The sequence below is a fragment of the Hordeum vulgare genome, chromosome 3H, assembly GCF_904849725.1.
Source record: "Hordeum vulgare subsp. vulgare chromosome 3H, MorexV3_pseudomolecules_assembly, whole genome shotgun sequence".
NCBI lineage: Eukaryota > Viridiplantae > Streptophyta > Magnoliopsida > Poales > Poaceae > Hordeum > Hordeum vulgare.
In genome coordinates, this window is record NC_058520.1 from 205,074,225 (window position 1) to 205,087,454 (window position 13,230).

Here is a 13,230-nt window from a genome sequence, read left to right on the forward strand (position 1 = left end):
GTTATTTCAAGGTAGAACCAAGGAGATTATTAAATTATTTCCTCCTTTATTAACAGAACACTCAGAAAACTGTTTTTCCGTGCAAAAAAAGGTATGTTGATTATCTAGGCTTCTCCTGAAGGATATCTATCTACTATTATATCACTCCTTTGAAGTTATTTCTTTTACTCAGTGACTCTGCTGTATATCAAATTATTTTTTAATTCCAGTAGTTATTACTTAGTATATGTTCCTTTTTGCTAGACTGTATATCAAAAAGGTCTGAGTGGTCTAAATGTTTCACATCCAGTGCTCAGCACACCATCATCATAATAGTGTTATTGAACTCACCATCATGGTCGATGGTGTCCTGGACGACCTTGGCCAGTTCCAGCATGGTGAACTTACCGTGGTTGCCCAAGTTGAATGGCCCAATGTGATCACCTTCCATCAGCCTCATCAACCCCTCAACCTGGAAGAGTGCTATTTTAGAAAGCGCATTCCAGATAGCATAGCCATAATTATTGTTCACTGATGGTTAGAGATGACCTACCAAATCAGAAACGTATTGGAAACTCCTGGTCTGCTTGCCATCGCCGTAAACCGTCAAAGGATCCTTCCTTAGCGCCTGCCATTATATTAACATAGAGCATTCAGGTGTTAGTTCGGAAATGAAAAGAAACTTGCGGTTTTTTAACTAGCAGAGCAACAGCGCTGTGTGTTTACCTGAGCAACAAAGTTGCTGACAACACGGCTATCATCAATGCACATGTGTGGGCCATAGGTGTTACAGATCCGAGCAATCCTAACCTAAACAGTGAACACAACAAAATACACCAATCACTACACATACAGACCTATTTTTATACAGATGGAATGGAAATTTTAGTGCTTGCAACAATATATTAGTATAACACAAATGACAAAATACTTCAAGGTTGGCACCACGGTGCTAGTCCATGGTCAAGGTTTCAGTTGTACACTTGCCCTCGTCGTAGCAACTCTTGACACCTGTTGTCCAGAGAAACATACATACACATCAATGGTACTTTTCTGGAGAAAGAGTAATACTATGTTCTATATGTAACGAATTTAAACTGTACATGACAAATGCATTCATAGAAAATGGAGCAACGACTAGCTTGCACATGGTGACAGCATTGCATATAAGATTTTACTTTTTTTACTGTATTTTTTTATTTACACTCTCAACATTGCAATTTTGGTACTAGCTCATCAAGAGGCTTCCCGCAATCAAGTGCCTCTAGCCTAGCCAGATCAAATTTCCGCTCAATCATCTGAAGTAAAAGGATATCAAATGCATCAAAAAGTAACTTACATGTAAAAAAAGTACCAGGTTTTACAAATTTAAGATCAAAAGCAGGTTTAATTACATTTACTCATCTAGTATAAAAAGGCTATCATCCATATAGACAGCAGGTCTTATAAATGACTAAACACGGCACATATTTCCTCTATGCGGCTCTTAATTGCTATTTTTTGAATCACTTTCTGGGGTACATACACAGAGTGTACTACTGCGGCACACCATTACACTCTTTAAGAGGGAATCCCTGGGCGCTCGCTGGTAATGCCCACGTCAACGCAAGGTAATCCCTGGGCGCTCGCTGCGGCAAACCTGTTGAATGAATTTGGATCCACAAATGTGATTGATGAACAAAGAATATGAAGAAAAGTAGTTTGACATTTTTCGTATTATAAATCCATGCCAAACGTTGAGACTAAAAATAAAAACAGTACATGAAGGCACCTTGAGGGTGGAGCAGGAGCTCACTTCGAGCTTAGGTGCTTTGCCCCCCATCTACGTTCTAAATAAAATGGATGGCGAATGAGCAAGCGGAGGGTCGAGAGGGTGAGGACAAGCAAAGTAGCACGCACAAGGGATGAGACATGTTGCGATGTTTCAGGAAATAGTCTTCGTCAAAATTGCACTTCTATATATTGATTTATGCCATTTTTCCATTTTGCTGATTTTAGTGGGACAGTGCTGATCAAAATTTCTGCAGCCGACTATTTCACTGTGCTTTTTGACTTTGGTGGAAGATAATTCACTCAAGATGAATAATTACATTCTTGTATTTCAAAATTAATATAATGGTTCACTTCACACCAGTTTACTTAATATTAATTCTTATCTTTTGTCACTATCTTCCACACCTTCGTACCTATATATTTCGGATCATGAACTAGCATGATGTGTTTTTTATATACGTACACACAATACAATTGAAATGTGACTGTTGCTGACAATGGCTCCCATTTGGTTTGGACAAAACCCAAGAACCTACCCAAAAAAACTCACGCAACATCTTTATATATTTATATATAAATACATGTATAAAATTATGAATAAATGTAGTAATATTTTCATATCTTAGTTCCACATAGACCAAACATGCACAGAGCAGAAGCTGTTGTCTGCTCAGGTCAATGGAGGTCTTGGGGGTTGTGATCTTTTGGTCGTTTCCATGACACAACATTGGCCGCCCATAGATGTACTAGTAGGGAGGGCAGCCCTGCGTGTACCTTCCCATCCAGGTGTGTATGTTCCCCCAAAACATTCTTTTAAGCTTTAGCCATTATCATATGATCTACTGGTACATATGTTAGCCTGGCTAAATATTCAGAACCTTTTTCAGGTGTCAATCCATATTCCAAACAAAAGTTTTTTGGTGGTGTTTCTTTGGGATTAAGGGAGCAACTAAGCCCAACAAAACCTAAACCAAACACAATACATAACGTTCTTAGCTGCATGTACTACGTAGTACTCTACTAACACAGATATGTGTAAAAGCAGATCAAAAGGCGTGAAACAACAAACGATAGAGGGGTATGTGTGATGAAACTGATGATGTGTGCACAGCATTCACATGTAGGCTGTCATGTGAGTTGAGTTGGTACGGTACCTTGAGGAGTTGCTCCACCTGGTGCTGGCGTTCCCTGCCGAGGACTGGTCCATGTCGCCGCCACCATCGGAGCTCACCGCTCCCATCAACACACACACACACAGACCGCCTATGGAGGAAGCGGCAGAGTACGTTGGCGGCGATTGCACGGAGGTACTTGGCCCGGACGGCGCCGGGGGCGCGGGACCAGTCGTGGCCGTGGTTCCTCTTGAGGGCGGCCCACGCGGCCGCCATCGCGGCGTCCACGTCCTCCGAGATGGCCGCCGGGATCTCGCCTGTCGAAACCTAGTGATGAGCAGGGCAGCCAACGAGACGGGCGAATGGAAAGCAGAGACAGAGAGAGGGGCGGACCTATGGAGACCTCGGTGGTCGGGTTGATGACGGGGAGGTGGCGGCCGAGCGCGGGCGCGCGCCACTCACCGTCGATGAAGAGCTGCCGCTGCGGGATCTTGGCCGACGCGACCATCGCAGCGGGCGGGGAGTGAGAGCCCTAGCGTGCGCAGCTTCGTCAAACCCTAGCGCGCGCATCGCACAGACAGAGAGAGGGTGAGGGAGGGTGAGGCCGGCGCATCACCCTCTCTCTATCTCTGGACCCCTGTTTCTCCTCCGGATCTGGGATGAGGAGGAGAGGAGAGCGTGCGGCGGCGCCGGATCTGGGAGAAGATTGGGGTGGCGGCGGTGGGGTGGCCTACCCTCCCGCCATGTCACGCAGAGGGACGGCGGCGGCTGGGCACCGGCGGCGTCAGCCGGGGAGGGCACTGGCGGCGGCGGAGGGAGGCCCGACCAGTGAGAATGGAGCGGCGGGCTGGGCGCCGGTGAGAATGGAGCGGTGGTGAGACGGACGACGGCGGGCGGGGAGGGCACCGGCGGCGGCGGCCGGGGAGGGCACGTGTGGCGGCGGCGGCCGGTGAGGGAACCCTAGATATTGTTTTCACCAGAGGAGCAAGTCACAAGAGGGAGGGCTTTGTTTTTTTAGCCGGTGCGTTTTTTTATCCAGTGCGCCACTTGGGTTTTTTAGCTTCTTCTGTACCCATACCTCACGGCAACGTTCAATTCTGTCGTCTGCCCTTGCTAATTCAAGACGGCAAAACTGCGCCCCGTTTAGACCGGTTAGACGGAGTTTTGGATATCTATTTTTCCGTCATCTGTAGCGTAAGTAGACGGCAAAAATCGTCTCTTTGTCGTCATCTGCCCATATAGTTGACGGCACAATTATTTTTTGCCGTGTGGTTTTTTTTGCCGTCTGCTTTTCATGATTTTTGGCGATAGTATCGCTTTGCCGTCTACCCATGACGGCAAAATTCCTGTTTGCCGTCTGCCCCGATGATTTGCTGACGACAAAGATTATACATGTCGTCAAAATAGTTGATTCCTGTAGTGAGGAGGAGGAGGAGGAGGAGGAGAAGGAAGAGGAAAAGAAGAAGAAAAGAAGAAGGAGAAGGAGAAGGAGGAAGAAGGAGGAAGAAGAAGCAGAAGGAGGAGCTCCTTCTCCTTCTTCTCCTCCTTCTTCAACTTCTTCTTATCCTCCTCCTTCTCCTTCTCCTTCTTCTCTTATTCTTCTTCTTCCTTCCTTTCATTTTTCCTCTTTCTTCTCCTCTTGTCCCCTTCTTCAGGCTAAATTGGCTTAGCATGCCTTTTTGGAGCTAATTATGTCATTTCGAGGATAATTAGCTAAGTATAGGTCATGTTTTATTAAATAGACCATTTAGGATCTAACTAAACTAATTATGTCATCTAGGTGGAACCCTAGCTAACTATAGGTCGTTTGGGAGCTAAGTTGGGTAAAATAGGTCATTCCAGAGCAAACTATGCTTATTAAGCCATTTTGGATCTAACTAGGCTAATTATAGGCCATTTAATACCTAAGTTAGGGGGAATAGGTCATCTTGCAGCTACGTAAGCCTTATTATGTCATTTAGGACAGAACTTAGCTAACTATAGGTCATTTTTTATTAAATAGGTCATTTTGGAGCTAACTAAGCTAATTATGTCATTTCGTAGGATAATTAGCCCATTTAGCCTTTCTTGGATGAGTGTAAGCTACGTAGAAGAAGAGAAAGAGAAGAAGAAGTGAAAGAAGGAGGAGGAGGAGGAGGAGGAGGAGGAGGAGAAGGAAGAGGAGAATATGAAGAAAAGAAGAAGGAGAAGGAGAAGGAGGAAGAAGAAGGAGAAGGAGGACCTCCTTCTCGTTCTTCTCCCCCTTCTTCTCCTTCTTCTTATCCTCCTTCTTCTCCTTCTTCTTCTTCTCTTCTTCTTCTTCTACCTTCCATTCATTTTTCCTCTTTCTTCTCCTCTTGTCCCCTTCTTCGGGCTAAATTGGCTTAGAATGCCTTGTTGGAGCTAATTATGTCATTTCGAGGATAATTAGCTAAGTATAGGTCATGTTTTATTAAATAGACCATTTAGGAGCTAACTAAGCTAATTATATCATCTAGGTGGAACCCTTGCTAACTATAGGTCGTTCGAGAGCTAACTTGGGTAAAATAGGTCATTCCGGAGCAAACTATGCTTATTAAGCCATTTTGGATCTAGCTAGGCTAATTATAGGCCATTTAATACCTAAGTTAGGGGGAATAGGTCATCTTGTAGCTACGTAAGCCTTATTATATCATTTAGGAGAGAACTTAGCTAACTATAGGTCATTTTTCATTAAATAGCTCATTTTGGAGCTAACTAAGCTAATTATGTCATTTCGTACGATAATTAGCCAATTTAGCCTTTCTTGGATGAGTCTAAGCTATGTAGAGGAAGAGAAAGAGAAGAATAAGTAAAAGTAGGAGGAGGAGGAGGAGAAGGAAGAGGAGAAGAAGAAGAAAAGAAGAAGGAGAAGGAGGAAGAAGGAGGAAGACGAAGGAGAAGGAGGAGCCCCTTCTCCTTCTTCTCCTCCTTCTTCTCCTTCTTGTCATCCTCCCCCTTCTCCTTCTTCTTCTTCTCTTCTTCTTCTTCCTTCCTTTCATTTTTCCTCTTTCTTCTCCTCTTGTCCCCTTCTTCGGGCTAAATTGGCTTAGAATGCCTTTTTGGAGCTAATTATGTCATTTCCAAGATAATTAGCTAAGTATAGGTCATGTTTTATTAAGTAGACCATTTAGGAGCTAACTAAGCTAATTATGTCATCTAGGTGGAACCCTAGCTAACTATAGGTCGTTTCGGAGCTAACTTGGATAAAATAGGTCATTCCGTTGCAAACTATGCTTATTAAGCCATTTTGGATCTAGCTAGGCTAATTATAGGCCATTTAATACCTATGTTAGGGGGAATAGGTCGTCTTGCAGCTACGTAAGCCTTATTATGTCATTTAGGAGAGAACTTAGCTAACTATAGGTCATTTTTTATTAAATAGGTCATTTTGGAGCAAACTAAGCTAATTATATCATTTCGTAGGATAATTAGCCAATTTAGCCTTTCTTGGATGAGTGTAAGCTACGTAGAAGAAGAGAAAGAGAAGAAGAAGTAAAAGAAGGAGGAGGAGCAGCAGGAGGAGGAGAAAGAAGAGGAGAAGAAGAAGAAAAGAAGAAGGAGAAGGAGGAGGAAGAAGGAGGAAGAAGAAGGAGAAGGAGGAGCTCCTTCTCCTTCTTCTCCTCCTTCTTTTCCTTCTTCTTATCGTCCTCCTTCTCCTCCTTCTTCTCTTCTTCTTCTTCTTATATCCTTTCATTTTTCCTCTTTCTTCTGCTCTTGTCCCCTTCTTCGGGATAAATTGGCTAAGAATACCTTTTTGGAGCTAATTATGTTATTTCAAGGATAATTAGATAAGTATAGGTCATGTTTTATTAAATAGACCATTTAGGAGCTAACTAAGCTAATTATGTCATCTAGGTGGAACCCTAGCTAACTATACGTCGTTTCGGAGCTAACTTGGGTAAAATAGGTCATTCCGGAGCAAACTATGCTTACTAAGCCATTTTGGATCTAGCTAGGGTAATTATAGGCCATTTAATACCTAAGTTAGGGGGAATAGGTCATCTTGCAGCTACGTAAGCCTTATTATGTCATTTAGGAGAGAACTTAGCTAACTATAGGTCATTTTTTATTAAATAGGTCATTTTGGAGCTAATAAGCTAATTATGTCATTTCATAGGACAATTAGCCAATTTAGCCTTTTTTGGAGCTAACTAAGCTAATTATGTCATTTAGATGGAAGTCTAGCTAGTTTTTATTAAAACACTAGAAATAACATCCATTATCGTCATCACAGCGGTGAAGCACGGTGGCTCTGGCTTGTTTCACTTGGAGAAGGCTGCCCTGGAGAAGGCTCGACTGTAGAAGGGTCGTGCGATGCGTTTCGGGAGATACTCTGCACCAAACATCGTTTGCAATGTGTAGTTACCATGAGGACACTCTTAAGATCACTGCACTGAAATGAAACTCACCATCCCCGCCACGTTAATGACTGGCATCGGCGGAGGGACTTGGCCGCTCTTCTCGCACATAGACTGTACATTTGGTTTCGACAAGTCAAACTTTTTATTTATTAGTGAAACGGACATTCAAATGCAAGATTTGAAATAACATGATGAAGTAACTTACCACGAAGAGCTCGTATATGGCCCTGTTAGACGCATCATTCCGTGCCCTCTCCGCCTCCACCAATGCAGTCGTCCTCTCCTCCAGCTCCCTAATTTCCTTATCCTTCTCCGCCATAGCCGCCTGCATTGCCTCTCTCTCTTTCTGAATAGCAGCCTGCAACACAACTCATTGTTAGCAATGTAATCATATTGGTTCCAACGCACAACATAATGCGGAAAGATAGTTGAGTCCATTAAATTAACCTCGATGGCGCGCTCGACTGGCCGTGGACGACGTGTTATCTCCGGACAAGAGCTCGTTTGGCGTGCCTTTATCTGCCGGAGAGTGCTAGGACAACTTATAAGGCCGTCTCCAATGGCGATCGAGCCATGGGGACTCCCGTTGCCAGCTATCATCACCAGCTCTGGATCAATAGGCCCCTCGCTCGGGTTAAAGTCCTCCCCTTTCCTCGCTTTCCCGTGATCTCTGTACTTCACGAGCTTGTGGTGGGAGGAGATGTTGGTGAAGTTTTCTGGATGCTCGAGGTCAGACTCAGAGAATGCCTTGACCTTCTTGTACGAGGCAGTATGGGCCATCGCATACAGGTCGTACATCTGTGGCGCCTCCATCCTATTGTGACGCGCCTAAAAGAGAGAGAGAGGAAAATTGTATTAGTAAAGGGCTCAAGATAGCATTAAGAATGAATTGCATGAGGCATGAAGCAAACCACATACCCAGTTCTCGCCAAATTGGATTAAGTTGACGCTCCCTTGATGGTGTGGCACGCCAACCATTTGGCCACGCCTCTCCTTTGCCTTGTTGTGGCTGGCCTCCGACGTTTCGGAGCACCACTGATCCACCAAGGCCTCCCAACAATCCATCTTATCCACACACCATCTCAGGGGTACCTAAGTTAATAAAGATAAATTTGAGCGCGTAAGAACCAAATCAAGGAAGCTAACTACAAAGCCTTAATAATATGTAATTACCTTCATGTAATGCTCCTTCTCCATCTTAGCATCACGACACTTCGCCTTGTGAATCCTAATACGCCGCGTGGCATAGTAGTCTCGAACAGCCTGCACCCGAGCCTCGTGCCGAAAGTTTTGAAGTAGGCGGCGACATTCGGTTTCGATAACCTTTGCCGCGTCCTCCTCGTATCCCTCCTCACACCTGTAGTAGGTTTGCAAACGAGACAACACCGATTAGTACAATAAATAGCTGTGGTTGATTTATAATTGTGTGAAGGAGAAATTACCCAGAACTTTCGGATCACCATGTCCGCCCTCGTGTCGCACAAAACACCGTCGATCTCCACCTCCTGCGGGGCCGGGGCACCCAAGTAGTGCTCCCAGGTCATTCCTACCTCTCGCTCCCGACTGGGCAATATAACAAACCCTGGGAAGTTTTTACGGCAAAGAACACCAAGTACGCTGTTGGGCTTGCGGACACCCTTGGCAACAATCCAACCCCTACAGTATGACAAATTAAAGCCAAAACATTAGATATTTGAGAAAACACGAAGGCAAAAGGTTAAATAAGAGTAAATTAACTTACTTGTCCCCATTTGGCCTAATCGACAACCTCTGCTCGGGGGTCGCTGGCACGAGCGGGAGCCCTGAACTACCACGTTGGTAGACGGTAGCCCCCTCACCCAGCTCCTCGTCGCTACCAGCATCCCACTGGGTTTCTTGGGATGTACCCGCATCCCTGCTTTGCTCCGGAGTGGCCTGGAAGGAAGCCTCTGGGACACGAGTCTCGTGGGTCGAAGGCTCGTCGACCTGAGGCTCGTCGACCCAAGGCTCATCAACCGGAGACCGTGTAGCCTCCACCTCGGACGAATCCACCCTAGAAGTCATGTACTTAGGTGAATCAGCTTGGGGTGGTGGCGGAGACCGTGTAGCCGCCACCTCAGAAGGCGTGGCAGCCACCGCCATACCTCTCCCGTGGCCACGTGTACCTTTAGTACAACATAAATACCAACATGAGTAATAAAATGTATATAAATACCAATATGCATACAACATGAGTACGACATAAATACCAACATGAATACAACGTGTACCTTTAGTACCTCTCGGCTTCGCAGGGGGTCGACCTCCTCTCACGGGGGGCGCTCCTTGCAGAGTAGAGAGCAACGCTCTCCGAAGAGGCGAGGCAGGAATGGAAGTACCCATCCCATCACCCGCCGACGAAGAAGGAGCCGCAGAGTGCTTTCGACCCTTTCCCACATCTTTCAACACATGTCATGACAAAGAGTAAATGAAATTAGTACAACATAAATACCAACATGAGTAATAAAATGTATGTAATTTAAGTGTATCATCTTCCTAAATACCAACATGACTAATAAAAATTGAATACCTAACATGAACTCAAAATTTATATATAGTATAATAGTTGAATACCTAACATGAACTAATAACAATCGTGCTTGTCTATATCTGCTTCAGGGTCAATAAATGCATCATGATCATCACTATCATCAATAAATGCATCACCATCATCACTATCATGAAGAACATGTGGAAGGCCACCATTATGTAATTGGTCAAGAAGTGATAGGTCATCCGCATAAGTAACCTCTTCTTCTTCTAGCTCTTCCTGTTCGGGCTCAGGGGATAAGACGGATTCACTGTCGCTGTCTACTTCAATGTTCTGGGGTGAAGTAGAGCGGTTCTTGAAATGTTTCTTGGACATACGTGTTTCTTGGAAGAATTCACCTTCATATGTGTCTGGGTTAATGTGAGGTTCGTAATCCTCTTCATTGAGGGTAGGTGTTCTAAAATGTGGTGGCACTTCATAAACGACATCCCAACCTTTGAGATTTGGATCAGTTTGGCAGGCTCGCGGTAGATAGAAAACTTGTGTCGCCTATTGAGCCGTAATATAGACATCGGGAACATCTCAGTGGGTGGTTTGGTTGATTTCGACTAGTCCTATATGTTCATGAGTCCTTCTAGTCTCCCTCGGCTCAAACCAATACCATTTGAAGACTACGACGGTCGGTGGGTTTTCACCATAGAATAGAAGTTCATAAATTGCTTCAACTCTTCCATAATACTCGGTGTCTCCTTTGCCGATAGCAGAGACAGAACAATTTGTAGTCTTTAGGTCGGGCATAGATAGCTCTTTGCCAAAGGTACAAAAGTGATACCCGTTGATGTTGTATTTGTCAAATGAACGGACCTTATAGTCAAAACCATTAGCGACTTGTCTCAACTCGGCGTCCATAGACAATGCATCATCCAACAAATTCAATATGAAAGAATGGATGCATTAGCCGCAAATTAGACCAAGAAATCAAATGGGCCATTAATGGTAATTAATTACCCTTTGTGATAGTCGCCTCCATGCTTTGCGAGAAGCTCATACTCTTCGGCGGAATCCTTTTCGATGAACGCTCCATCCGAGAGTTCGACAACGTATCGACTATATGAAATATCCGGGAATAAGAGTAGTTCAAAGCAATTAGAAGTTGCAGAACAATAAATTACCGAGAACTTACTCGATGTACGGCCGCACTTCTGTTAGGTTGGTGAAGATATACAATGAAATGGTCCGCCATTCTTCGACATCCAACGATTTCCCTTTGGAAGCACCTGATGGTGCGAGCTTACCTTTGAATAGTCTGAGGTTGGATCGAACTTTTTTTCGATCACCATCATTGTACCGAGGCTTCGAGTTATGCAAATGATGATTTTTGGCTTCGTAGTGTGCTGTCACGAAGTTTGCCGCCTCTTCAGTAATGAATGCCTCGGCCATCGATGCTTCAATTCTACATTTATTTTTACACTTAGCTCGAAGCGTCTTCTGCATCCTCTCAGTTGAGTAGCACAATCGATTTTGAACGGGCCCCCCCATTCTTGCCTCGGTCGGGAGATGCAAAATCAAATGTTGCATTGGATTAAAGAAGCCCGGTGGAAAGATCTTTTCTAATTTGCAGATCAACTCCGGCGCCAACTCTTCCATTTCATCTAGCATGCCAGACGATAGTTCTTTCGCACAAAGAGAACGGAAGAAATAGCTCAGCTCTTCCAGTACTAGCCATTCATCCTTAGGGATAAAACCACACAACATCACCGGCATTACCCGCTCAATCCATATGTGCTAATCGTGACTCTTGAGCCCAAATATTTTCAATTTCTCAAGACTCGCTCCCCTCTTTAGATTCGCAGCATACCCATCGGGGAACATCAACCGCATTTTCACCCACAATAGCATTTCCCTCATAGCTGGCCTTTCAAGATTGAACCATGCCTTTGGATTCGCTATGCTTTGCTTTCCTTTCCATTGTCGCATGTTTTGCAACGGTCTATCACATAGAGCCTCCAAGTCGATTCTAGCCCTAGGATTATCTTTTGACTTCCCCTCTATGCCGAACAATGTACCAAAAATGGCCTCCGCAATATTCTTTTCAGTGTGCATCACGTCAATGTTGTGTGGGCAAAGGAGGTCTTTGAAGTAAGGCAGATCCCATAAGCATGACTTGCGAGTCGAGGCGTGTTCCGTATTACACCCTTTGAAGTATCCTCGACGCAAAGGATCAGGCTCGAGAGCGTTTAGCTGATCAAGGGTCTGTTGGCCTGTCAACGCAGCTGGTGCAGTGTTTTTGACAACTCTACCTTTGATGAAATTCTTGTTGTCTTTTCTGAACTTATGGTCAGGATCCAGGAATTATCTATGCATGTCGAAGCAAGAATACTTGCGACCAACCTGTAGCCAACGGAACTGAAGAGCTGCCTTGCATGTGGTGCACGGGAACCTTCCATGCACACACCAGCCAGCGAATAGCGCAAACGCCGGATAATCATGCGTCGAGTACATGTACCACACATGCATTTTGAAATTTGTTTTGGTAGCCGCGCCGTAGGTCTTGATCCCATTATCCCAGGCTTCTTGCAACTCATCCTTAAGCGGCTGCATGTACACATTCATATTCTTCCCCGGATAGTTGGGCCCTGGAATTATCAACGTCAGGAAAATGTTCTTTCTTTTCATAATCTCTCCGGGTGGGAAATTTAGTGGAATGACAAATACAAGCCAACAACTGTATTGTGCTGCCCTCATACCATACACATTGAACCCATCCCTGCTGATGGCAACTCTAGGTTGCCTTGGATCTTTTGATTTATCCTTATGTAATGCATCGAAGTGCCTCCACGCAAAACCATCTGAAGTGTGTACCAGCATCTTGTTCCCATCCGCATCTAGTTCGGTTCTTTTGCCCAATTTGTGCCATGTCATCTGTCTGGCCGTCTCTTCGACCATGAAAATACGTTGAAGTCTTGGCACAATTGGCAGATACCGAAGAACATTAATGGGGATTTTGGTCTGATTCTTCTCACCCATGCCGTTGTCTACCACAATATACCTCGATGAATTGCAAATGGGGCAATAGTTCAAGGCCGCATACTCAAGCCTAAATTAGGCACATCCATTCTCACAGGCATGTATCTTCTCATAGGGCATCTTAAGTACACGGAGGATTTTCTCTGAGTGGTACAGGTTTGTAGGCAATACATGGCCTTTGGGTAGAAAGCGTCCAAATATCATCATCATCGCATCATAGCATTCTCTGCCTAGGTTGAATTGAGCCTTCAGAGCCATTACTTGCGTGATGGCATCCAGATGACAAAGCTCAGTCTGCTCGTGGAGACGACGTTTTGAAGACTCCAACATTTCATAGAAGGCCTTTGCAGATTCCTCCATATCATCGTCCGAATCCCGAGCATCATCAAAGTCTTGCACCATGTCTTCAATCCCGGTACCATGCTCGTCGGTGCGACGACGAATCACCTCAGCTCTGGCACGTTGGTCA

General features: G+C 44.7%; 1 pseudogene; it reads right to left on the bottom strand.

The window, feature by feature from the left end:
* Positions 1-239: 239 nt before the first annotated feature.
* On the bottom strand, positions 240-3,372 carry LOC123441628 (annotated as a pseudogene).
* Positions 3,373-13,230: the final 9,858 nt, after the last annotated feature.